The 26,109-nt window shown below is 34.8% G+C and overlaps 1 protein-coding gene across 1 annotated transcript in view; it reads right to left on the bottom strand.

Moving 5' to 3' along the window:
• DPYD (dihydropyrimidine dehydrogenase) overlaps positions 1–26,109 on the bottom strand; it is a 795,794-nt gene that overhangs the window by 447,817 nt on the left and 321,868 nt on the right. The gene's annotated exons all lie outside the window — the stretch shown is intronic.

The following is a 26,109-nucleotide window of genomic DNA, read 5'->3' as shown; positions in this document are numbered from 1 at the left end:
ATATTTATAACACGGAAACTATTACATAAATGTGTGGTTATTTATATAATTCTTTTAGAAAGACTAGGATAGGGAATGGTTATGGTTACATAAAAATAGCTGAATATGTACTTGAAGACTCTGATAACAAAACAATTTTTCTTGAAAGCTTTAAAAGATGACTATAGTTTTAGCTACACCTGATTAGTCTAACCAACATATATATATGCTACATATCGAAATTTATATAAGGACCTGTCTCCCCTCTTACATATATTACTAAATTATAGAGATAGCATATGTTCTATAGCACTTCATTTTCCTGTAAAACACACACACACACACACACACACACACACACAAGAAAAACAATGTGAAGTGCTGTGCAATTTCAAGGAGATATGATAAACAAAAATCTTTAAAGCAGATCAAAAACAAAGCACAGAAAATGTACGTGGCAGATAAAAGTTCTGAATTTACTGTCAATAAGGTCTAAAATCCTCCCTTTACTAACTCCTAATCTGAGCTTTTTTCACTACTTGCCATGGTTAAGACAGAGAGGGAAATTTACATCTGTGATTATTTTCTATAGACCCATTGCTAAAATAACTTTTCTAAAGAAATGCAAGGCATTCTTATTGAATACACCACCAGATCCATGGAGAAGACTTTTCCTATCATGCAAGGATTATTTCACAAGAAAAAGGCTTTGGTAAAATTTAAATTCATTTTTTCACTTGGATCAAGAGACTGACAAGGACAACTGAATTTCCTGCGCTTTTACCCCATTCTGCATTTATCACTCTAATGAATTTAACATTTACTGGATCAGATTCTTTCTGTAAATGTTCAGGAGGGCACCAGTTAGATGTTCTGACTTATGGATAATGGCTTAAGGAGAGGAAAAAATGAGCCAGAAACTGGATAGGATCATTATGTTATTCCTGCAGCCTCTTTAGCTGCACCTTTTAAAGTCCCAAGGTCCATGGAGCTCTTCTCCCCCACCTGGGTGACAGGTCATCCCTTATGACCTAGGACAACACATCTGAAGCCCTCCTCACAGACTGGTAGTCCAGTCCAGCTGGCAAAAGTACCCTAGAGTCTGCTAACCATGATGCTGTGAGGTGATTAAGAGCAGGACCTTTATCATTAGCCACACTTTGGTGTGAGGTCTTCCTCTCCCATTTACCAGCTCTGTGATCTTGTGGGAGTGCCAGTGATTATATGTACTTAGCTAGACTATCAAATGATCTGATCAAGCACTAATCTACGTATTGCTCTGAAGGCATTTTGTAAATATTGTTAACATCTATAATCAGTTGACTTTAAGTAAAGGAGACTTGATCATGTGGGTAGGCCTCATCCAATCAGTGGCAAGGCCTTAAGAATAAACCTGAAGTTTCCCTGAGGAAGGAGAAATCCTGCCTGCTGGCCCAGCCCATAGATTTCGAATTTGCCAGCTTCCACAATTACATAAGCCAACTTCTTGAAATAAATTCTATAATAGGATATATCTATATCTATAGATCTCCTAATGATTCTGCTAGGGACAACAATTACATGTCTCTCATTGATGTGAGATTTAAAGGAATCTATCTATCTATCTATCTATCTATCATCTATCTATCACCTATCTATCTATATCTATCTATCCATCCGTCCATCCATCTATATTAAGCATTGAGACCTAAAACATAGAGAATGTTCACTAAACATTAGTTATTAATATTAAGATAGATTTATTTATTCTGTAGTTTATCAATTCTCCCAAATTTCACATCTTACGGCAAGGAAAGAATAGAGTTTAAAGTATTAAGCCTTAGCAAATTTAAACAAAGTGCTACAAAAAAAGAAAAATGAAGCAATCGTAAGTGAAATATGAAAGATAATGAAACTTGCAAATACCCATCTATCAAAGGAAGATTTCCGTGAGAGTAGGTGGCATATTAATAAATAAGGTATGTGTCTCTATCAGAATGATTTCAAAATGACACTGAAATGACTTTTTAATTCACCTTTCAGTGGGAAGAAGGAGGTTTATGAATAAAGAAGAATTGACAAAGATTTGACAAACAAAACAGCTCAGCTTAATAGATGTACAGTGTTCTCTGTCTTTCAAGAAGGCCAGAGAGTTTCTTTGTTCCGCTAGAGTAGTTACTGAAGTTTTTGGTGTTTCAGCATATATTTATACAAAGGAACACCACCTTAAGAACTATTGCAAAATGATAATTTTCAGCTTCTCCTAAAATAAATTTAAAAAAATCTGCTTATATTACAGAAAGTCTAACTTACCATATGTTGATTATTTAGATTACAGATTTAGATTTAGTTACTGTTCTAGATGCCTGGCATATAGGTGGTTTTTACATATTAACTCATTTAATTCTCAAAACAATCCTTTAAGACAACAAACATTATTTCCTGCATTTTCGATAGGAAGAAACTGAGACACATATAGGTTAAGTAACTTTGCCAACGGTCAGAGAACAAGTAGCAGTACCAATTTCTAACCTGGATATTCTGGTTATAGAGTCTATGCGTTAACTTCAAAATGCTGCCTTTTCCATATAAAATGTTATAATTGAGCCCTGTTATAACGTGATGTCACTTAACAAGTGATATCTAAATCATTTAACAGATATGCATTAAATGCTTCACTCTGAGGCTACAGATGTGCACACAACACAGAATGTGTCTGTGGCCAGGCTCCAATCTAGTCGTAGAGAAAAGACAGGCTGCTTCTCTAGGCTGTATCTTTGTTTTGTGATTATTTTCTCTAGTACAATTCCTTTTTGAATTGTTTTCCTTCTTAAGTGCATTCCTCTTGGGTATCTGCTGGTTATTTTTCAATATTTGATATTCTTTGAAATATGTACCTCTGCTTCGTTTCCAAAGCACCTCTCTCTGGAACAACTACAGAATAAATAACAGCAGTGTACTTAATAAATTTTTGTGCTCATATTAAGTTCTGCACAACTTCAATTAACATTAATAGGATATTAAATATTCTGTTTCGTGTTATCATCTAGTAAGTAATAGAAGAGAAATAAGCTTTTAAGGCTGAGTCTTCACAGGTATGGTACGACTGACATGTTTAAGAATTCCCCAGAGTTTATAATGTCTGCCTGTGTTACTTCACCGGCTCACTTATTTGGTGTTAATTGAATGGAGCAAGCATTCCTGTGATGCCTCTCATTCTTGATGGCATCCATTTTCATGGGAAAAACAGTGATCAGATACACCTACCACTAGAGACAGCCTCATGAATCTCACAGACATAGAAGCCCGAACACTGAGAGACTGCCCCAAGTTCCTGGCAAAGCACTGTGATTACAGGAATGGGCTTACAGAAATGGGTAGAGGGCATACCAAACTCTCTACGGGTATATCAATTCTTGTTATTCTACACTAGTGCTTTGTCGGTAAGAAGATGTTAGTAGACAAATAAAATCCCACTGATTAGGTCACTATTCACAAGTGGCTGAAAACAGGAAAATGTGTCTGATGGCAAATGTCCTAAGTTTTTCACTTCTCCAAGTTTTTCACTTCACTATCTGAGATTTCACTTTTCTTCTCACAGAAGGAAGCATGTTGTGTGCTCACAGTCCTCATTTCCTAAGCCTCCTTTGGGGAATGGTGCTGCATGAGGAAGAACATTAAAATGTGCAGACCACACATGGATTCATTAAACAAACTCTCAGTGAGGGACACCAAGCTATCTACCACAGCCATCCACCCATGTCTTTGTAAAAGAAATGTGCCTGTGTAAACACTGCTTTTCTTTATTTTTGTTTATTAAACCTTTTAAAAAAATCTTAGTGCCAATTGACTTATTTCTAACATTACTGGTAAACAGAGTATGCGAACAAGAGCAAAACCTCTAAACTCAGCCTTCCTGCATTAAAATTCTAGTTTTAGCACTTACTAGCTATTATGACCTTGGGCCAGTAAATTACTCTTTCTGGGCAGCAGCAGTCTCATCACAGTACTGTTAGGAGAATAAAATGAATACAAATGTGAAGCTCTTTGCATGGATGTGAAATGGTTCCTTTTATTTGCACTCTCTCCCTACAGAAAAGCTTTTGTTTGATATAATAAAATGATACATTTGGATAGACATAAATTAAATGTTCACCTAATCCATGATATGCACAATTAATATTATTACACATTTAAGTGGTCAGTGTTGGGCAGATTGGTATCAGAGTCCATAAAACTTAGCAACCTTGGCTAGAATAAAAGACTGTGGCCAAACCAGGGTGTTCTGACTTCATTCATTGTACAGACTACAATGGACTCAAACCATACGTGCTTCAGGGCCAGGAAAGTAGCAAGATTAAGACCCTCTCGTGTTTAATTTGGCATTCAAATGGGAGCAGTTAGAGTAACATCAGGCTTCCAAGAGCACTGACCTAGGAGTCTGAAGAATTGGGTTCTAGTTTCATTATTTCCCCTTTCTAGCTGTACTTGTATAAAATTACTTAATACGATGGCTCTCAAATTCCTTGATTTTAGAATGAAAATGACCTTGCCTGATGTATAGAGTTGTTCTGAAAATTAGGTAGAAAAGTGCACATAAAAGCACTCCAGTAAATCTAAAACACCACTGAAATGTAAGTCATTCTTACTGTCTTGGGTAAAGTATAAAAACCATGGAAAATAAAGACTCACATGATAAAAAGATTCATAGTAAATACTTCCAAAAACAGAAGCTATTACAATTAATCATAAAAAGACACTTAAATGGCTGTATATAAGATGTGAATATAGGAATAAAATAATAAATATATCTATTTATGCATATACATATGTATCTGGATGTGTTTCTATACTTATTAGAAAAGGTAAACTAGTCTTATATCAAGCCCAAACTGTTGGGATTACAACACAGAAGTAAAACACTCCTTTCAAGGACCTAAGCATTCCAGAATTCCACAATGGATTATAAAGTTTTTCATCTGCACTTAAAGATCACCTTTATGATTCGAAGGATTTATATCTTATTTCCAAGGGACAACAGTGCCATATGGGTTATCATTGTAGGATCTATATATTGACTAGAAAGAGAACAGATCAATGATGGCCTATTGTGCTCCTTTTCTCAATAAAACTCCCCATCTTTTCCCCAACGCCCCACTGTAAATACATTTAGTTCAGACTGAATTCAGAAAGAATGGAGTGATTCAATATAACACATATGAAATCAGATCACCATGCATCACAATAGTGTTCATTTCATTGATTTTTCAAATCCCCATTAAACATCTGTTTCATGTAACTGCTGTCTAGTTTCTCTCTCAATGTGACCACATGCCTTAATCGTGTGTATCACACAATCGGTTAGAGCATAACAAGATGAAGACTGAAAAAAATGTTATGAATGAAGTCACCATCTCAAATCATATTTTTTCCCATTACATATGGTATTTTTCTATACGGACACATGTAACAGATAATGAAATCCAGAAGCAGGAGAAGGACTGAGCACTCATACAATTTTGAAAATCTGATAGATGCTGAATTACCATCTTCTTTTGTATTAATTTATAAAACAGTAAATTTTAAAAAGCGCTAGAGAAGAGAATGAAATAACCAAAGATGATGCTTCCTACAATGTTGTTATAGATGTACTTCAGTTCATTTTTATGACTTCATGTAGAAGATATACACAGGTTCTATCACACCAATGAGATCACTTCAAATAACTTCATATTAGAACTGAATACCAGGCTCCAACTCAGAGTAGTATTTATGGGTGAAAACAATATAAATATATTAAGAAAGTAATGTATTCACAAGTGCAATACATATGAAATAAACTGATTCTAAGTAGTTAAAATCTTTCTAGAGAACTTTTTTAACCTGTCATAAAATATCCAGCAATTTCATATAACAAAATGTGATTATGGTTCACTGGGCATTTTGGTCTCATACTTTTTGTTCCCTTTATACATTTGGAATAAAATAGAGAAGAGAGGTTATTTTAATTGATAAAATAATGCCTAAGAATTCAAAAACGGACAAAACAACCTTGGATATGTTTTACTTTCCTGACAAATAATTCTTATACTCAGGATCCATCTTATCCATTGTTCTTTTTATATAAAGGGACATATGAAACAACCAAACCAACAAAATATTAGACCAAAAAAAAAGAGTATTTTTCTTTATACTTTTGTGACATTCCAATTTTCTTATAATTAGCAGAAGTTATTTTAGTAATTAAAATTTAATTTTAATATAAACAAGATCTCGTTAAAAGCTCTCTTCTAGAAAAGATACATTAATGTAATTTCCTATTTCTGTCACCAAATTCCACCTATCGCTTTGATTTTTGGTATTATTTATTAAACTGTGCTTTATCTCTTGGACCTCTTTCTCTTTATTTCTTTCCCTTCTCTTTTCTCTGTTTCTCACTTTCATTTGGCTTTTGCTGTAAAACAATTTCCTTAAACTTTAATCTTCACATCACGAAGTAAGGGTAAGGAAAAAAAAAAAAAACTCAACAATATGCCTCAGGCAAAGGTTTTTTCCTTAATGATTGGAATTCTTAGATGTGTTAGGAAATTACTATTTAGGACTATGTAAGTATACTTTATTCCAAAGTAAAGAAATCATTAATAATAAAATACTAAAAAGGAACAGTTATATTACAAAATAAATCTACCAGGCTTACAAAGAAAACAAATTTGCAACAGCCACCTGCTGTGGAGATGAGGCAGTAATCTCAACAGCAGGAAATAAAAGGGAAGAGAGGAGAAAAATACAAAAGCACAGACATTAAAAAAGTAATTAAAACACTTATCTCCATCGACATACATAACGAAAAAAACCCTCCACCAACCACCTAAAAACATACTCTATTGAACTGCACAGCAGGAAATAGCATTAAAGCTGCCACCATAAACACACATTCTGGAGAAGGGAGAAGACCCCTTTAAAAATGTAATCTCAAAAGTATTACTAATGTGTTAATCACCAGTAAAGGTGCCACACATTCATTGTATTGTATTAGTTACTTTCTCAAAGGTATTTATAAAAATTCTACTTCTACATTTTTTTTATTCAAATAAATTCTTAAATACAGGCACTGGGAGCCTCTTTATTTGTAATTGTTCTAGCGAATTTACAATTATATTGTGACGCCAAGGTATTCTGTATCGAAAGCTTTAATAATTTTTAACATAACATGCATTTAGATGATGCAGTTAAACTGTTTCCTTTAAAGCCAAACAAATCTTTGCTATATTACCAGAATAAAATGAGGTGAAACATAATGCAAGAGGCAGGGTTATGGATTAAACCTGAAATGAAAGCTAAGAATCATTTTGAGTTACCCAAATATGCTCTTGCCTTCAGAGCTCTGCAAATGAAAAAATGCAAGCCTGAAGAAGCAAGTGGCAGGCTTTAAAATAAGGACCACACACTAAATGTGCTTGGTGACTCTCAGCTGCTGGAACTTGGTTTCTGGGTCCGTGTGATTCTCCCCAGGCAAGTCTGTGAAACAATGGAGAGCTGCTTGGGTCCAAATCAGAAGACCTGGAATGGACTCCTAATCCTGTAATTTATCATTATTAGGTCTAAATTCATGCCCAAATTGTTAAACCACAACTTTTCCATCTCTAAAATCAGAAGAGTTACAAAAATGTATTTCTCTATAGAACTGTTATGTGGACAAGTAAGCATAATATAGCTCTATGCTGTCGAAAAAACTTAATTTTACAAGTAGAAAATGCAATTCACAATCATACATATTGGTTATACTACTATATAATTTTTTTATCTTGCAATGATTCTCATACCTCAGAGTCATTTGACTTTAATTATGCATTTTCCTCTTATACACAAGTAATACATTTCTGTGCAAACTTATTTTCTTACTCTGAGTCACTACTGTAATTCTGTAAATTTTACAAGAAAATACTTATGTCAAAACACTTTTTTGAAGAAACATGTATGATGTAAGAAAAGTAAAATTACTTCCATCCTTAAACATAATTGTACCATATTTAGTATTTCTAACATGTTGCTGAGTAAGAGTCTCAAAATTAGAATGCTTTTCTAGGAATTCAGGAAATTCCATGAAGTAATTACTCTCCAAAAGACTTGATGGATAGAAATGGTCAACCATTTCAGAAATATGTGGTTGACCTTGAACCTCAGTTTGTTCATCCACAAAATAGGGAGATAATCTAGAAATGGAGTTCTGAACATTGCCTGAATTTCTTAAGAAAACCAAGACAATCAAAAAAGTACATTTTTGTATATGTGTTATAGAGGAGGAAGAATTTTTCCTTAACCTGTCTAGTTCTTCTAGCTGGTCTATTCACTAAATTGACATAAGACAGATTAACAGGAGAAAAACAAACTCAATCACATACATACAGGAAACCTCCCCCCCACCCCAAAGAATATGAAACCCACAAGAAGTCAAGCAATTGAGGTTTACATGCCATCTTGAGCTAACTGTGAAGGGAACAGGGGTCTGAGACTTCAATGGAGAGAAAGACAATTTTATAGGAAGATGGGAAGAGCAAATGTTTGGTAAACAAATGTTTGCCATGCCCTATCACACAGAGACAATGGGACACAGAGGGGAATTTGACCTCTAAGTCCTGCAGCATTTCCCTCAAGACCTAGTCAATATTCTTTGTAGTTATCTCTGGTGATAGTTCTTTTTTTGGACTAGGCCCTCTCTTTTATTTTTTTAATTTTTATTTTTTAAAGATTTTATTTATTTATTTGACAGAGAGAGACACAGCAAGAGAGGGAACACAAGCAGAGGGGAGTGGGAGAGGGAGAAGCAGGCTTCCCGCAGAGCAGGAAGCCCGATGCGGGGCTCGATCCCAGGACCCTGGGACCATGACCTGAGCCGAAGGCAGACGCTTAACGACTGAGCCACCCAGGCACCCCAGGCCCTCTAATTTCTTTTAGGTAGTTAAGTAGGAAGTAAAAGCTCTTCCTGAGTTTTTTGGGCCTTGACTGACTTCAGCTCAAAGTAATCCACATCCTAAAGTGACACATTTTGGGGAGGCCCATTCTGAACCCCTTCAATATCATTTTACTGTGTATGTGTGCAAAGGGTCTATACCTTTCATTATATGCTCTAAGTAACTCAAAAGTGGTTAAAGAATCACATTCACCAAGATTAAATCAATTACACTGTACTATTTATCCAAATTCCATTCCAAATGCTGAGTGTGGTTGTAAATGCCAAAATGCAATGTCATTATCCATACTCGACAATCACTATACACCATGAATGAATACCATTGTATACGAGAATCTGTAAGTATGTTAGGCCTGATGTAAGAGAAAGTAATGGTTTTGACATCAAAGATAACTATGTTCATATCATTACTCCTTTATGTATTAGCTATGTAACCTTGCATAATCACAGTTATTTTAAGTCTCAATTTCCTTATCTATAAAACCTACCTTACGAGGAGATAAATTGAGATAACATATCTCAATAATATGGTAACTGCTTAGCACAGTGACTGGCATACGGCAAATGCTAATAAATAAAATGGACTTTATGTATTTTAAATGTCAAAATCCTATTATTTTCATACTTCTACCTTCCTTGATATTTTTTTTCTTGATATTTAACATAATTTTAATATACAACACCACTACAGCAACTGTAACAGCAACAAAACTACACATAACGTTTGAAACTTAGTGCCAACTGAAATTTCTTAAATATTTGTAACTAATGATGTAAAATTTGGCAGGTTCAATGTATACTGGTTGAATATCTAGTTCTGAAATTTTTGTTACATAAATAAGCCAAACAAACGTACTGTCTCTTATGGTCAATTTTTAGATTTGGATACCAGCTGTGACTTTTAATTGTGATTGAGATCAGTTAGGAATAGAAATCTTTGACGTTTCATTTAACTACTTATTCACTAATATTTATTGAATGCCTACTATGTGCTAGCTAACATATTAGGTGCAAGGGATACATAGATGAACAGTTTCCAATCTAATGGGAGAAGGACATGTAATCAGAAACTTAGAATAAAGCAAGATAAGTGCCATGATAGAGGGATACATAGCCAAGTGCACAGGAGCACATATAAAGCACATTTCACCTGGACTGGAGACCAAGATGCTCAAGCTGAGTCTTGAAAGATGAACATTTCCAGTGGTTAAAAAAAGGGGTGGGGTAATAATGAGTGGCATACACAAAGGTATAAAGGGGTAAGATGTTGACTAGACTGGGATCCAGGGGAGCAGACAGGAGGGGACAGGGAATGGCAAAATTTAAATCTGACAGATAGGCAGACACCACACCATGAAGGACCATGCAAGTCATACCAAGGAATTTGGATTTTACGTTGAAAAGATACTGCAGGGAAATTATATAATCAGCTTTGGACATCAAGAAGGACAAATTGGTAGCAGTGTGTGGAACTGATTTATAGGCAGTGAGAATGATGGGAGTAAGGGGATGGTGCATGTAAGGGGATAGTGCATAAATCCAGATAAGAAAGGGACACTTCTTATACTCCACAACCTGGATTGCTAGTAACCTTCATTAGCATGGCATTGCAGGGAGGGTCCAAAACTTATCCTCCCAAAGCAAGAATTTCACTCAAAGATAAGCAATTTAAATTATGGTGTTTATATTAGTACAGATAAAGAGATAATGAGGAATGAAAAGCAAATTTTGAATGAAATTTTAATACTTCAAAGAAATTCTGTATATGGCATTTGAAAATGTGACTCTGGATTCCCTGGAGGTGTATTTTTACTCTCTTCTCCTATTACAGTAACTTTAAAGGGAAAAGAAGAGGACTCACACTGAAATACTGACAGTGGGGATACAGGAGAATAAAAACATACCCCAGAGATATTTAGGAGTTAATTTCATAGAACTTGGTCCCTAGTAGTTGTAGGGAATAGAGGGAAAGACAGGGGGAAATTTAGGTCTTAATTTTCTGTTTTGGTGGGAGTGGTGTGCTTGACTAATCCAGTACAGTGGAGGAGGCACAGGTCCTAGGGGAACATTGTTGTTCCATTTGGATATATGTAATGGAATGTGGGACATCCAAGAGAGTTGTCCTCTAGGTAATAAACAGGTAAAAATTCATGCCTGAATCATTTCAAACAGATTTGAAAATTATGAGCAAAAAGATTGCACTAGAAGTCATGAATGCTAATGAGCTAATCCTAGAGTGAGTGTATACAGTAAACAGAAAAGAAGGCTAAGAGTAAAGCCCTAGATAACATACCAACATCTAAAGAAGGAAAGAGGGAGAAGAACCCAAATAGATTGAGGATAGAAGAGATGCAGGAGAAAGTGGTATAACGGACGTGGTGCTTGGGTGGCTCAGTCGTTAAGCATCTGCTTTCGGCTCAGGTCATGATCCCAGGGTCCTGGAATCGAGCCCCGCATCGGGCTCCCTGCTCTGCGGGAAGCCTGCTTCTCCCTCTCCCACTCCCCTCTGCTTGTGTTCCCTCTCTCGCTGTGTCTCTCTCTGTCAAATAAATAAATAAATAATCTTTAAAAAAAAAAAAAAGGAAAGTGGTATAACGGAAGCCAGGAGAAGAGAGGTATGAGTTCAAACTTTCTTGTCTACAGAATACACACAATTTTTTAAAAATTATCTAGTATATAAAAATATATACTAAAAAGCACAAAGAAACAGGTGTTCAAAAGAATTTTTGAGTACTTTTTAAATTTTAGGATTCACCCTTGAATTTTAAGTATAATACAAGGTTACTGACCTACAATTAATTTTAGAAATAATATAACTAAAGGAGATTTATTGAGAGGGAATATAAAAGAGAACAAAAACAACAAAATACAAATATATATATTACAACGATGAGAATCAATTTAATTAAAATTAGGCAAATCAGAAGAGGCAAGAGGATAAACCCTATGCTGATACCCACACTACAAAATATTCTAGTGGTATGCAGACAAAGTATAGGAAGAAAGATTTTGCTAGAGGAGGAATATACCACATGTCTTCCTAGGAATCAGTATTAATGGAGAATATATTCACAATAGAATGTTTTCAAGAAGAAAGAATTAGTCAATAATGACAACACCACATTAATTAAGTTGTGAGTGGATAATACAAAATGGATATAACTTAGCTTATACAATACTTGTTTGATTAAAACCAATTTTTAGAAGGGCTTCTCTGAAAACTGAAGCTTTGAATTAGGGAGGTGTTGTTCTTCCTCTTCTGGGTTTAGAAATTCTGCAAAAGTGCACATTCATGTGTGGTTCACCCTGCAATAAATTTTCTGACCTCTGAAGCAAAACCACATACTCCCAGGCAGGTGAAATGCGTGGTCAAGGTAGGAATCCCTAGGTTTGCTCTCAATTTCCTCATCTACTATCTGTGTGATGTATAGCAAATCAGCCTACCTCTCTATGCCTTAGTTTCCTCTTCTGTAAAATTAAGCTTTTAGCACCACCTCCCTTGAGCTGTTTTAAGGGCTCTTGAATCATGAAGTATTATACAGCCATGAGAAATTTAATTAATAATAATTTTTTTTCACTATAATTGGAGCCCATCATATAGGCAAATGATCTCTTTTCCTACTACTAGATAAACTATAGTAACAGCAGATGGCGAATTAATCAGGGAGATCAAACTGAGACTCTGTGTTGCTCTTTTGAAATTATATTTAAATTCCCTTTGAACTATACACTATATACAAATTAAAAAATTAAATTATACTCAAAAACGCCTATACCACTCTAACCATAGTGTATAGAGCATATATATTGACAGTTCAATAAAAATCTCACACTTTTAAAAATCAACAAAAAATTGGAGTGCCTGGGTGGCTCAGTTGGTTAAGCGTCCGACTCTTGGTTTCAGCTTGGGTCTCAATCTCAGGGTCCTGATTTTGAGCCCCACACTGGGCTCCATGCTGGACGTGGAGCCTACTTAAAAAACAACAACAACAACAACAACAAATTAATGAATTCTATCCCAAACACCTTTGGTTTAACGACAGTAGTCAATGCTTTGGTGTCACACACACACACACTATATATATACACCATACATACATATATATGACACACATATATATACACACACACACACTATATATATACACCATACATACAATCATATGACACACATATATATACACACACACACACCATATATATATAAATACGATACATATGATATATATAATATATATATTATATATTTCAGTTTCTCAACACATGATTTCTATTCCAATATATGGTTTTAGGGCCATTTCTTATAATTATAATTATTTTCATATTTTTCTAAAGTAATATTCTAATGCTAAGCTGTTTGAGTTCTGCTTCTTAGAGCGTGGTGCATGTAAAGCCAACATCAGTAATTTAATCTAGCCCATTAAGTTTTACATTGTAGCCCGAATGGACTCTTTTCTAACCCTAACTTGCTATCTTGCCAACGTGTTCTATAGATTATAAAGAAAAAGAGAGAAAATTATATTTCAGAAGATCTTTCTACCACCAACTGTCTTAAGTGCAGGCTCAGTAATAATATTTTAAGAGTTTACACTTGGAGAGTGTTTTATTACTTAAAACTATTTCATGTATATTTGAGCCTCATGAGAACTCTCTCAGCTAGACACCTTTATGACCATTTAAAGGTGAGCAAACTGAGGTTGAAGGCAGTAAAATAAGCTTTCTAAAATCTCATAGCTAGTAAGTACTTAAACCACATTTAATCTAATAGAAATTCTTAAATACAGTGTTTCCTCCACCGTTACATAAAATATATATTCAGGATAGCATATAATCTACATTATTAGAGAAAAGTAAGAGAAGCTTGAACCTAGTCTTTGAAAATTTAGCATACAATGATCTGTGGCACCTTTAATTTTCTGAATGTTAATACAGTAGTTTTATTCACCAGAAAGAAAAAAAAAATGCTTTAAAGATTAGTAGGTAATTATTCACATATCATCCCACCTACACTACAGTTTCAAATGATTTTAGGTAAACTATGCCTACTTAAATTTAAATGATGTCTTGTAAAAGGATCTTCTAAGCACTATTCATTTGTTTAAAGCACAGATCTACAATGACAAACCTATCACCAATTCATTTTAGTGAAAGGGTAATAATCAAAGCGTTATTTTCCTTCTTTCATTGCAAGTCACTTGACCTATGTTAAATCAACTATCAAATTTTCATTCATTATTTCTACATGAAGGACTTTGCCAGCTCAAAAAGTATAAATCTTCATTTGTCAAATTTAAACTATACCTGTCCCAGTTGTTATCAGGGCTCATAGCTCTTATCCCTTAAAAACAGCAAAATATTGTCAAGTCACACAACCTCCCCACAGCCTTGGATGACCCCTAAAATCAATAATATTTGTAACTTGTAAGAGCACGGTTAAGGAGAACAGAAGGCAAGCGCTGTCCTCGTTAACCACATTGAGCTGTGATAGTACAGCTGACTCCCTTGTGTGGCTGTGATCAATTTTAATCTCCTGACCAAGAATAAAAGAATGCAGACTCCTGATTCTGGATACATCTTGAAAGGAGATTATAGATTTGTATGTCTGCAGTGGGAATGAGAGATTTAATTCAACTGGCATTCCAGGAAAGAATACATCTAAACTATCATTCCTCTTCATTACCCTCACTGCTTTCAGGGTCCTCTATTGACAGAATGAAATACTGAAAAATGTGTACACAATGGGTTAAAAAGCAAAGCTATCTTGGTGGGCATACAATCAAATGACTACAAGAGAGAGACTCCATAGTGGTTTGTTTTACTGTTACATGATTTAAGGTGACGTTACTCTTTCCATCTCAAATTTCTTTATAAATATTATAATTTTGTGCCTAGCATCTTCATGTGAAAACCCTTATTTTTAAGCAATTAAAAGAATGCATTGCTTATTAAAATCATGATTAGTTATTTCCAAACCATATATCCAGGTACACTGGCACATTTGGGGGGGGGGGTTAAAAATGCAAATTGACTTTGATGTGAGAAAGAGAAGACACACCAGTTTAAGCATTAGTTTTATATCTCTACCTATACTATACCCATCTTCTTCCCCTCTCCCTCTCTCTCTGTATATATATGATAATGTATGTGTGTGTATATATATATATATATATGTATGTATGTATATGATATATATGTATATATAATAATCATTTATACATAAATGCAGACATAATCTTAAAAAAATAAGATATTTTGTTGTTAAAAGTAGAATGAATATAAGGTGGTTCTAGGGATTTAAAGAGACAATCCATGTAACTGTAATTTGAAAATTTTACAATTACTATAAAATAGCTTTCTCAGTACATCAGACAAAATTTCTTATTCCACATCATCACTGTCATCAATGCAGCAAACAGTTTTTGAGCATTCACAATGCATCATGTACAGTGACAGACCAAAAAAAAAAAAAAAGGTGGTGAAGCCATAGACTCCAGAGCCACAGCCTAAATTCCTGACTCTGCTGTTTACCAGGGGTATGATCTTGAGCACATTAATTAACCACCTTTTCCACAGGCCCCTCATCTATAAAACAGATATAAGGTAATTAATAGCACCAAGCTAATTGGGGCTCGTAGTAAGGAAATGAGAGAATATATAGGAAAGCCTAGAAATGTTTATGGTACTTAATGGGCACTAAATAGGTGTTAGCTGCAGTAAAATGTATTCTACTTCATTTATTCATTCAATTATAAGCATTAAGTGCTCTCTCTATTGCAAAGAATATACTAGGAAACATTAAGATGAGCAGAATACTCTTAACAATATGATGTTGACAAGTTGTTTAACTTTGGGCATTAGCCTTCTTAATTGCAAAATTAAAATACTAGTATTTGTCTTGGAAGACTGCTGTGAGGATCAAATGAAATTATGTAGAGTGCCAATCATAATAGCAGCTGCGTATAAGGGATGGTCAGTAAATGTTTACTAAATGAAGGAACAAAGAACAGGATGGAAGGAGGGATGCATGGATGGATGGATAAATGCTGTGCTTCAGGTCAGAGAAAAAATAAGAGTGGATTAATAAGGCATCAGCTCAGAGCACACATTTATAAGTAAAATTAAAATCATACTAGACTAAAAAAATTTAAATGCAAGAGGTAACTTGAGGTTTTACATGAACTTCTGGCAAAAATTACATTTGTCTTGTTTCCTCCAACACAGAAATCAACATCCAGTGAAAATACAAATTACAGATATATTCCTTTCACATGAGCTGTCTTATCTCTGTTTATCAATTGTGTAACAGATTCACAAGTTTTGAAAAGCCCAAATTTGGTAGTGGTAGTCAACTGATATTCTAAAACCAATAGAGCAGAGTATGGTGCTTTTAACCAGGCAGGGGTGATTTCTTTTTTATCATTTGATTTTTAAATATTTAATGTAGTCCATGTAAACTTGATTGGTTTAAAAAGTTTCTGAAAAGAAAGCAAGAAAACATAGAGGTGGGAATCACTTTGACACTTTTATTTTAAGAACAATGACTCTGCCTCTGTCAACAGAAGTGAATTAGTAATAGAATCTGTTTCTCTGTGAATTTTGGTAATGGAAATTTATATTATTCTGTCTCTTAAAATTAGTATTAATCAAATAGTTAAAACACATATATTGATTTGAAAACATAATAACATTTAAACCTATCCAGTGTGCCAATCCAGTCCAATCCTATTCTATATACACTCAAAGTTGATCAGTTTTAATGAGCTATTCTATGAGGGTAATATCACCAGTCATTCATTTTTTCCACAGGTAATGCAATGCTAAATTTAGAGGTATAATGCAAAAGAAACCAAGATTGCGCCAACATCTTAAATGGTAAAGAAATTGGTGAATATCAGACCTAGTCAAGTGGTGAAGGATAAATCTAATTACCGAGTTCAAGGAAGAGACACCCAGAGCCAAGTGGAATAGATATTCAGTCCAGAGCTGGCACAGATCAACAAGCAGGCAAGAAAGAGGGAGAGAGATTGGAATTCAGAGCAAAATAAAACACTTTTTCTTGATCACTGACTGGTTCAGGGAAGCTTTTATGGAACTAAAAACAGTTTTTTTAGATATCATAAAAGTACTATACTCTCTGACAAAAAAAAAATGTTATAAATTTATGATTGTCAATGCCTACTTACACATGTAAAACTTTGGGAGACCCAACTCACGTGTTAACTGAGGACAAACTTTGCATATGTGTGTGTATGTATCTATGTGTATAATATATATTATATATGTACACACACATGTCCACCACTTCAACTACAGGTACATGAGTAAGATCTATATGTAACCATATATCTGTATATGTATGTGTATGTGTACATTTTATTTGTTAATAATAAACTAGTGTGCCTTTATGAAAAGGTAAGACAGTTGACTTATATGGGTCCCTTTAACAGCTCAAAAACCACTTACAAGAATCAGCAGATATAATTATCTTAGGTAGAATGGTCTCTCCCCTTCCAACCTTTATCTCCCACTCTCTCCTAACTTTCTTTTAGGATAGAAATCACTAAGAATCCATTGGCTGCCATGATCCAAGGTGGCTTAAGATATCCAGATAAATTAGGATAAGCCAACCACCACGCCAGACTAAGTTTTAGCCAAATAATCAAGTCGTTTACCACCAAGTCATTTACAACTGCTGTACCTCCTGATTGGTCTATGCCTGTGCTCTGCTAGTTAGTCAATATTTGAAATGTCACTCTTGGGATCCAGCCAAATTAAAGTGAACATGAGGATAAGAGGCCAGGAAATATTGTCTAAGCTAACATAGCAACCAAGATAGGGTTGGGTGGGGTGGGGGTGGGAATAACAGAAATGAAAAGACACAGAAATATTATCCTTTTCCCCTTTTCAAAATATATAACGAAATCTCAGAATGCATGTATTATTCACTGAATCCCTAACACCCCTTCTAACAAATACAAGTAAATATTCCCAGAGCTTTGTTGTTAACATGACTTTCTGACTAGAAAAAGCATGAATGGCTTATCTGTTATTTGGGCCATCATGCCAAATATTTAGGGTGTATACCATCTCCACAGATCTATCCTTAAAATCTGCATTTATAGTAAGTGGTAATACAAGCAGAAAGGGTAACACAGACCAATTGAATCCAGTGTTGCATTGTTTAAGTTCAGCATATTAATGCAATATGATATTGTCTCAGCAGAGTTTCATTTCACATGATAAAAGAAACAAGAAGCATCTGATCAATAAACAGAAAATCAAGTTATATGTTCCCGATAGGTTTCTCTAACAAGGATTAATCTCAGAAATGTTGGTGCATGCCTAATGCTGTGGCTTTTAATCCTCTCACACCAATGGGTCTAAAATACTTGCTATTAGCACTAATGTAAAAAGAATTAATACTTTACATATGGCTATCCACTCTACTCAAATGAAGGGGTTAATGGTAAAATAAGCCTTTAAGGATGTAAATGATTCCTCCCATGTGGCTGGAAAATAGCTCAAGTGTTTTTCATTTAAAATTATTAACATATAGAAACATAATTATCTCTGCAGTTAATATGCACCTCACTGAAAATCTCACGGTCTACAAAAATTAAGGAAAGTAGCAACCTTAATGAAGTTATAAAATGTATATCATTTATTAAGCAGCAAATTATATCTTTAATTTTGGCTTTAATATATCTTTAATTTTAGCTTTAATGATTATATGAAAAACATCTTCCAAAACCCCAGGACAAATCATGCCATGGCAATAGGGTTATTTTCTTCTACCCACTACCATCCACCCACCCCAAGTGCTAAACAAGGTTGTAATTAACCTTAAGCTTCCTTTCTATGAGCATGTACTTCTCTGAAATATGGAGACAATCAAGGGCAAGACAACACCATATGAATGTTTTTCCATTAAGAGTCTTGTATCTAATTTTGACACATTCTTATTGATTAATGTAGAGTACTGAACAATCCAGTGAATGTTATGAATCAGATTTCTACTGCTACTTGGAAATGTGAAATGTTAAAATCAAAAGGTTAAAGCCAAGTTAGGCAGACATTTTTCCTCCCACTCTCCCTTTCCCCCTCCTTTTTTCTCCCCTTCCTCTGATTCCTCCCTCCTTTTGGCAAATATTAATTAAGTAGCCCTGATATGATAGGCACTGTTCTCTTGGGCACTGTTCTCTTGTGGGAAAAATTCTCTAAATTTGTTTAAATCATATACTAATTTAATGTAAAGTTTATTTGCATAATCAAAGCATAATTTCAGTTGTCAGTAGTTTAAGTCTGAATACTCTCTTTCCTAAGAAAAAATATTTTATGTCTTGGTAATTCAAGGGGACAAATTCCTGGTTCAGTGTGCTCAGATTAATCAATCATACCTCTTTGAAAATGATTAGGAAAGAGGAGGCATGTCACTAAAATCTTGAATAAATTTTTTATCATTATTTATCTTCTGTTAACACAATGCTCATCACCTGTTTTACATAAACTATTAGATAGTTTCAATCACAGAAAGGTAGATAGAATTTACATGCTATATCTAGAAATCTGGATTATAAACCATTTCTCATTAAATAACCTAAGACAAGTATGATCAATGTTTCTCACTATGAAGCAGGTTAAGGTAAGGGATGAGTCAGCTGGAGGAGAGATCCCATGTTGTCAGAGGTGGGTGGGAAAGGAGTAAAGAACAGAGGAGGAGACATGATGATATGTGCTGGTGAGACTGTCCAAAACATCTGTTTCCAATGCCTAACTGCCAATATAGGTCTAAATCTGTCCATTGATCTAACATATATCTACTAATTAAAATTACAACTAGAAAGAGTCAGAGTAGGAATATAAACAAATACAATGAATGAATTTTATGCACAAAAGACATGGTACATAAGAGTCTGCCTTTGGCTCAGGTCATGATCCCAGGGTCCTGGGATCGAGTCCCACATCGGGCTCCCTGCTCAGCGGGGAGTCTGCTTTTCCCTTTCCCTCTGCCCCCTCTCCCCCGTTTGTGCTCTCTCTCTCTCACACTCTATCAAATAAATAAAAATCTTTTTTTTTAAAAAGATACAGAAATATGATAAGTAACAATGGGTATCATTACATGTCAATAAACACCATTACTGAGTAAAGGAACAAGTATAGAAAAGAAAAAGAAAATAGATTCCTTGTAATACAGAGGATAATATCACAAAGCCAGGAACTACCAGCACCATAAAAGGGTAGCTACACTATATTATCTGTATATACATATGACATTATAATTGTCTTTGAATTTTAGTTACTAGATCATCCTTTTCTCTGTCTCTTGAAGAGCCAGAGAGGGCTAGACCTTACTTGTAATCCCAGAGGTATCTCTCATGGGGTTGATATTCAAATAATAGACAAATGGAAATTTTATACAGCACCCACATAGTTCCATTCATGGTACTGAAAGTGATTTAAAACTTAAGTATTTTTAAATGAGCCAAATCTTTAAGGTTGATTTAAATTTTTTTTAAAAAAGTTTTTTAACAGGATGCATCAAACAAGAAACAGATTTCACACTTAAATTGGGATAACTCCAGGAGATTTTATTTGAAAAAAAAAAAAAAACAAAAAAAACAAAGGGTGGGTAAGGTGCTAGGGAATTATAAGGGATAGAGAATTGGGGCTAGAAAAATTAATCTAAGATCAGTGTTTCTGCCAGATAATCTAAGTACGTCTATTCTATGTTTTCAGCAACTCAACTATAGTAGATATTATAGTAAATTACATTTGAACACAGTAAGGTGATTTTCCCTGTAAGTCTGATAGAGTAAAATCAAACATAGAAACTTACCCTTGTAATTTCCTATGATAAGAGAACTAGGAGCATCTTTTGTTCTAATGTCTTTGGCTCTGGTTCCTGAAACCCTTGTAATTTCCTCAGTGATAGAAGTGTCTTTTGTTCTAACGAGATAACTCTGGGTGGGCTCCTGGATGGGGGCTGGTCACCAGAAAGACCAAGCCCTGATTAGAAGCTTGGAATTTTCGGCCTTTCCCTCCATTCTCTTAAGAAGAGAGAAGGGCTAAAAATGGAGTTAATGATCCATCACGCCTGCATGATGAAGTCTCCATTAAAATCCCAAAGGTACAGGGTTCAGAGAGCTTCCAGGTGGGTAAACACATCCACTACCAGGATGGTAATATACCTCAACTCCATGGGGACAGAAGCTCTTGCACTTGGGACCCTCTCAGACATTGTCCTATGTATCTCTTCATCTGACTGTTCAACTGTATCCTTTATCATATCCTTTAATATACTGGTAAATACAAGTAAATGTTCCCCTAAATGCTGTGAGCCACTCTAGCAAATTAATCAAACCTGAGAAGGTGGTGGTGGGAAACTCTGATTTGTAGATAAGTCCTACAGAAGTTGTGGGGAAGCTGGGGACCTATTACTTGAAATTGGCACCTAAAGTAGGATGGGAAAATTCTTATGGGACCGAGTCCTTAACCTGTGAGATCTGACACAATCTCCAGGTAGATAACTCATAATTGAGTTAAATCATAGGACACCCAGCTGATGTTGCCGAGAATTTCTTGGTGTGGAAAAAAAAACCCACACATTTGGTACCAGAAGTGTTGTGAGTGTTTGAGTGAGTAGTAAAGGAGATACATAAGAGGAACACAGGAGGTGGAAAACTAGGTTTTTCCCTACAAAGGAGGGTAGGACTGAAGGTTTTTCTAATACAGAGGCCTAAAAAAATATATTTTTAGCTAGTAAAACCTAATTAATGGCAAAACTAATACCTGGAGATCTTCTAATTCAAACACTCATGCCCTTTCCACAATCAGAGCTGCCTCTTATTCCTGCCTTCTTCTTTTTTTTTTTTTAAAGCAGGCTTTAATTTACATATTCTCCCCGGATTTACTGAGGTATTAGGTGACAAGTAAGAACTGCATATATTTCATGTGTATAATGTGATTTTTTAAAAAGATTTTATTTATTTATTTGTCAGAGAGAGAGAGATTGAGCATGTGCGTGAGCATAAGCAAGGCTGCATGCCGAGCAAGGAACCCGATACAGGACTCAATCCCAGGACCCTGGGATCATGACCTGAGCTGAAGGCAGATGCTTAACAGACTGAGCCACCCAGGCGCCCCTATAAATGTGATGATTTAATATACATATTATACTGTGAAATGAGTATTGAGTCAAGTTACTCAATATAACCATCACTATACATAGTCATCTTTTGTGTGTGTATATGTGGTAAGAGCACTTATCTACTGTCTTAGTATACATTATTACTAACTATAAACACTATGCTGTACATTAGATTCCCAGAACTCATTCATCTTATAACTGAGGTTTGTACTCTTTGATCAACCTCTCTCCATTTCCCCCACCCCTGAGTCCCTAGTAACCACCATTCTACTCTCTGGTTCTATGAGTTCAACTTTTTTGGATTCCACATACAGACGACACCTGACTTAGAATGGTTTGACTTAGGGTTTTTTCCACTTTACGACAGTCCAAAGTGATATGCCTTTGGTAGAAACTGCACTTCAAATTTTGAATTTTGATTTTTTTCCCAGGCTAGCAATACGCTGTATGATACCTTCTCCTGATGCTGGGCAGTGGCAATGGGCCACAGGTCCCACTCAGCCACAAGATCACAAGGGTAAACAACTGACATACTTACAGTCACTCTATACTCATACAGCCATTCTGTTTTTTCACTTTCAGTAGGGTATTCAATAAATTACATGAGATATCCAACACTTTATTATAAAATAAGCTTTGTGTTAGATGATTTTGCCCAATTTTAGGCTATGATGTTCAGTAGGTTAGATGTATTAAATGCACATTTTACTTAACAGTATTTTCAACTTATGATGAGTTTATTTGTATATAACCCCATCATAAGTCAAGGAAGATCTGTATAAGTAAAATCATACAGTATTTGTCTTTCTGTGTCTGGCTTATTCGACTTAACATAATGTCCCTTAGGTTCATCCATGTTGTTGCAAATGGCAGGATTTCCTTCTTTCTATGGCTGAATAATATTCTATTATATATAATATATATCTATATATCTATATCTACATATAGATATATATAACATTTTCTTTAGTAATCTTTGTATGCTACTAATAAGAATGTAAATTGGTATAGCCATTATGGAAAACAGTATGGAGTTTCCTAAAAAAAAAAAAAAAAAAAAATAGTACTACTATATGATCCAGCAATCCCACTTCTGGGTATATATCCAAAGGAAATGAAATCAGTATCATGAAGAGATTCTTGCACTCCTATGTTCATTGTGGCATGGTTCACAATAGATAAGATAAGGAAACAACCTAAGTGTCCATTAGTGAATACATGGTTAAGATTTCAGGTTTCTAAAAATATAGAGCCATTTCTCATTTTTCACATATGCCTAAATTAGCTAGTTTAGACTGATAAACTCTGAAATACTATTTGAATATTGCTGCTTATATGATTCAAGTTAACACACATTTATAGAATTATATTACTGCTTTGGTGGATTTAAAAAAATTCCTGTTATTTTTTTTTTTTAAATAAATCCATATATCCAAACATCTAACTACTTACTGAACATTTCCCACCAGCTGGAAACACATCAGATTCAACATTTCCAAAATTTTATCCATTGTCTTCTTTCCCAAATGTACTCTTGATCTGACATTCAGTTTTTATGAACAGTAAGATTATCATTCATTCAAAATATATTTATAGAGCATTTACTATGAGCCAGATACTGTGCTGAGTGCTGAGACTCTATAGTATCCAATGTTGAACTGAATCCAGGCCTCATGTTGGAAAGAAAAAAAAAAATTATGTTGTGTGACATACACACCAACTATTCAGCTTATCAGATAAGTAGAAAACTAGGAATCATCCATCTACACATCTCCCTCTTCATCAAACCTCATTTCTATTAAATCATAAAATTCTATTCTTTTCACTTAATAATTTCTGAGGTTAACATTCTCAACCCCAGTTCAAGCCCTTATCATTTCTATCCTGGCTGACAAGAATACCCTCCCAAACTGATCTTCCTACTTCTAGAATATCTGGAATCATTGCCCCACCATACCTGCAGGGAAATTTTTCTGAAATGGAAAATTCACCATTATCACTGATCAGGGACACCCCAGTAGTTAACTCCTTAGCATGGTACGCATAAGGCTCTTTGTTATCTGAACTCAAGTCTTATCTCTCTCATTCCTTTAACACTTAACACTTCCTTCTGATAGACCAATTTGAATTTCATTGTGTAGTGCCCTAAATACCTCATTCCCTCTCATTACTCCATGCATTACTGATTCCCTATGACTGGAATGGTCCGCCTTCCTCCTTTGCCTGGCTATCTCTGAACTTGTCTTTAAGAAGCAAATAATAAATCAACTCCTCTGAGAAGATTTACAGACCAGTACCCCCCCACCCCAAACTGAAATATCAGATTCCTACTCTGTGTTTCCCCCTTTATTATTATTATAACCAGTGTTTCAGTCTATTGGTCTTTACACTGCACTCTAATTAATTTCTTATTTTTTTTGTCTGTGAATTCTTTAAGCCAAGTCCCTGCTCTGTTCTTCTCTGTATTCTTTCTGCCTAATACATGGTAGTTACTCAGTATTATCCCGAAGAAGAAATGGTAAATTTAGCTATTCATCCATTTTCTAATTTTTCTCAGCATCATAAAAGAAAGGTTCTTACATATGTGAATGAATCACCTTTTTTTTCTTTTTAATATCCAAGGATCAAAATGTAATTTTAGGATAATGAGATTGAAAATTATACTAAGAAGAAAATTCTTATTCAAAATATTATCTTTTGAGACAGGATAGGATTACCATGGACAATACAGAGATGATGGATACTTACCTATTATTCACTTACTTATTCATACAAGTAACTTGAATGTTGTCCTAAAATCAAAATTTCCAAGCATGGCAATATTATAAATCTATGAATCACAAATATTAATAACTGTATCTACCCATATATCAGCTCAAATTACTTGAGTGCTTAGATAACTGAAGAGAAGACACAGTAGGTAGATAACTAATTCACATGAAAAAATAAATATATGTATATATGTATATATATATCCTAGATGAATGATTTGTACAATACTAAACAATAATTATAATTTTTCATTTCAATTTTTAATGCTTTGGACAAAAAGAAAGCCCAGAGAATGAATATTCTCCTGTTGCATTAAAATTCCTGAGTTTATTAAAGCAGAGATTTGTTTTAACGTTAAGGCTATGAAAATATTCTTTCTTCTTTCTCTCTCTCTTTCTCCTCTTTCTTCCTCCCTATTCCTTCCTTCCCTCCTTCCCTCCCTCCCTCCCTCTCTTTCTTTCTTCCCCCACCCCTCTCTTTTCTTTCTTTCTTTTCCCTCCTTCCTTTCTTTCATAAATGATCCAAAGACCCAATTCCTACATATTAAGATGGGACTTAAGTATGAAGAAAAAAACCACACAGTGTACATGTTTAAAACCCCATGCTTTCTTCATCAGAAACACAAGACCAAGACTCCAAAGAAGTCAATTTTGGAAACTACTATATAAGAACACTAAACCAATCCATGCTAAAACAAAATTAATTGGCAATGGGCTAATGACTTCAGGCAAATATATTTTTGCCAGAGTGATAGACAACTAAGATAATGGTGACTGTATCAGACCAGTCAAATTGCCACATTTGTTAAGTTAGCATTAAAAGAGAAAAACAACTTTAAATGAAGTTAGATTTACAGTGGAGGTCCTAGACCCTTAGCTTTGCTGGATCTTTGGCTTTGGGTGGTCTCCATGACCACTGAAAAATACCATTATTGAAGAAGAGGCCAGGCTGAGGATAAAATGTGTCCTATGATCTAGGGAAAACCACAGAGTATTTGCAGGGAGATTTTTTTCTCTGAGTGGTTTTGCTCCCATGTACTAGGTAAGAGGATGTACCTAAGAAACAAGACTTGTAAAATCCTCACTTCTCTGCAGCATCTGCATCATGTAGGAGATTTTGAGAAATGCAAAACCTCAGGCCCCAACACCAGACCCACTGAGTTAAATCTGGAAGCAGATCTCCAGGTGATTCATATGTACATTAAAGTTTGAGAAGGACTAGTAAACCAACAATTCTCATCTTGAGGTAAGAATAAACTTTA

Source organism: Phoca vitulina, unplaced genomic scaffold, assembly GCF_004348235.1.
Source record: "Phoca vitulina isolate PV1807 unplaced genomic scaffold, GSC_HSeal_1.0 scaffold2, whole genome shotgun sequence".
In the NCBI taxonomy this organism is placed as follows: Eukaryota; Metazoa; Chordata; class Mammalia; order Carnivora; family Phocidae; genus Phoca; species Phoca vitulina.
Note: the sequence above shows the minus strand (reverse complement) of the source record. Positions and strands in the feature narration are given on the sequence as shown.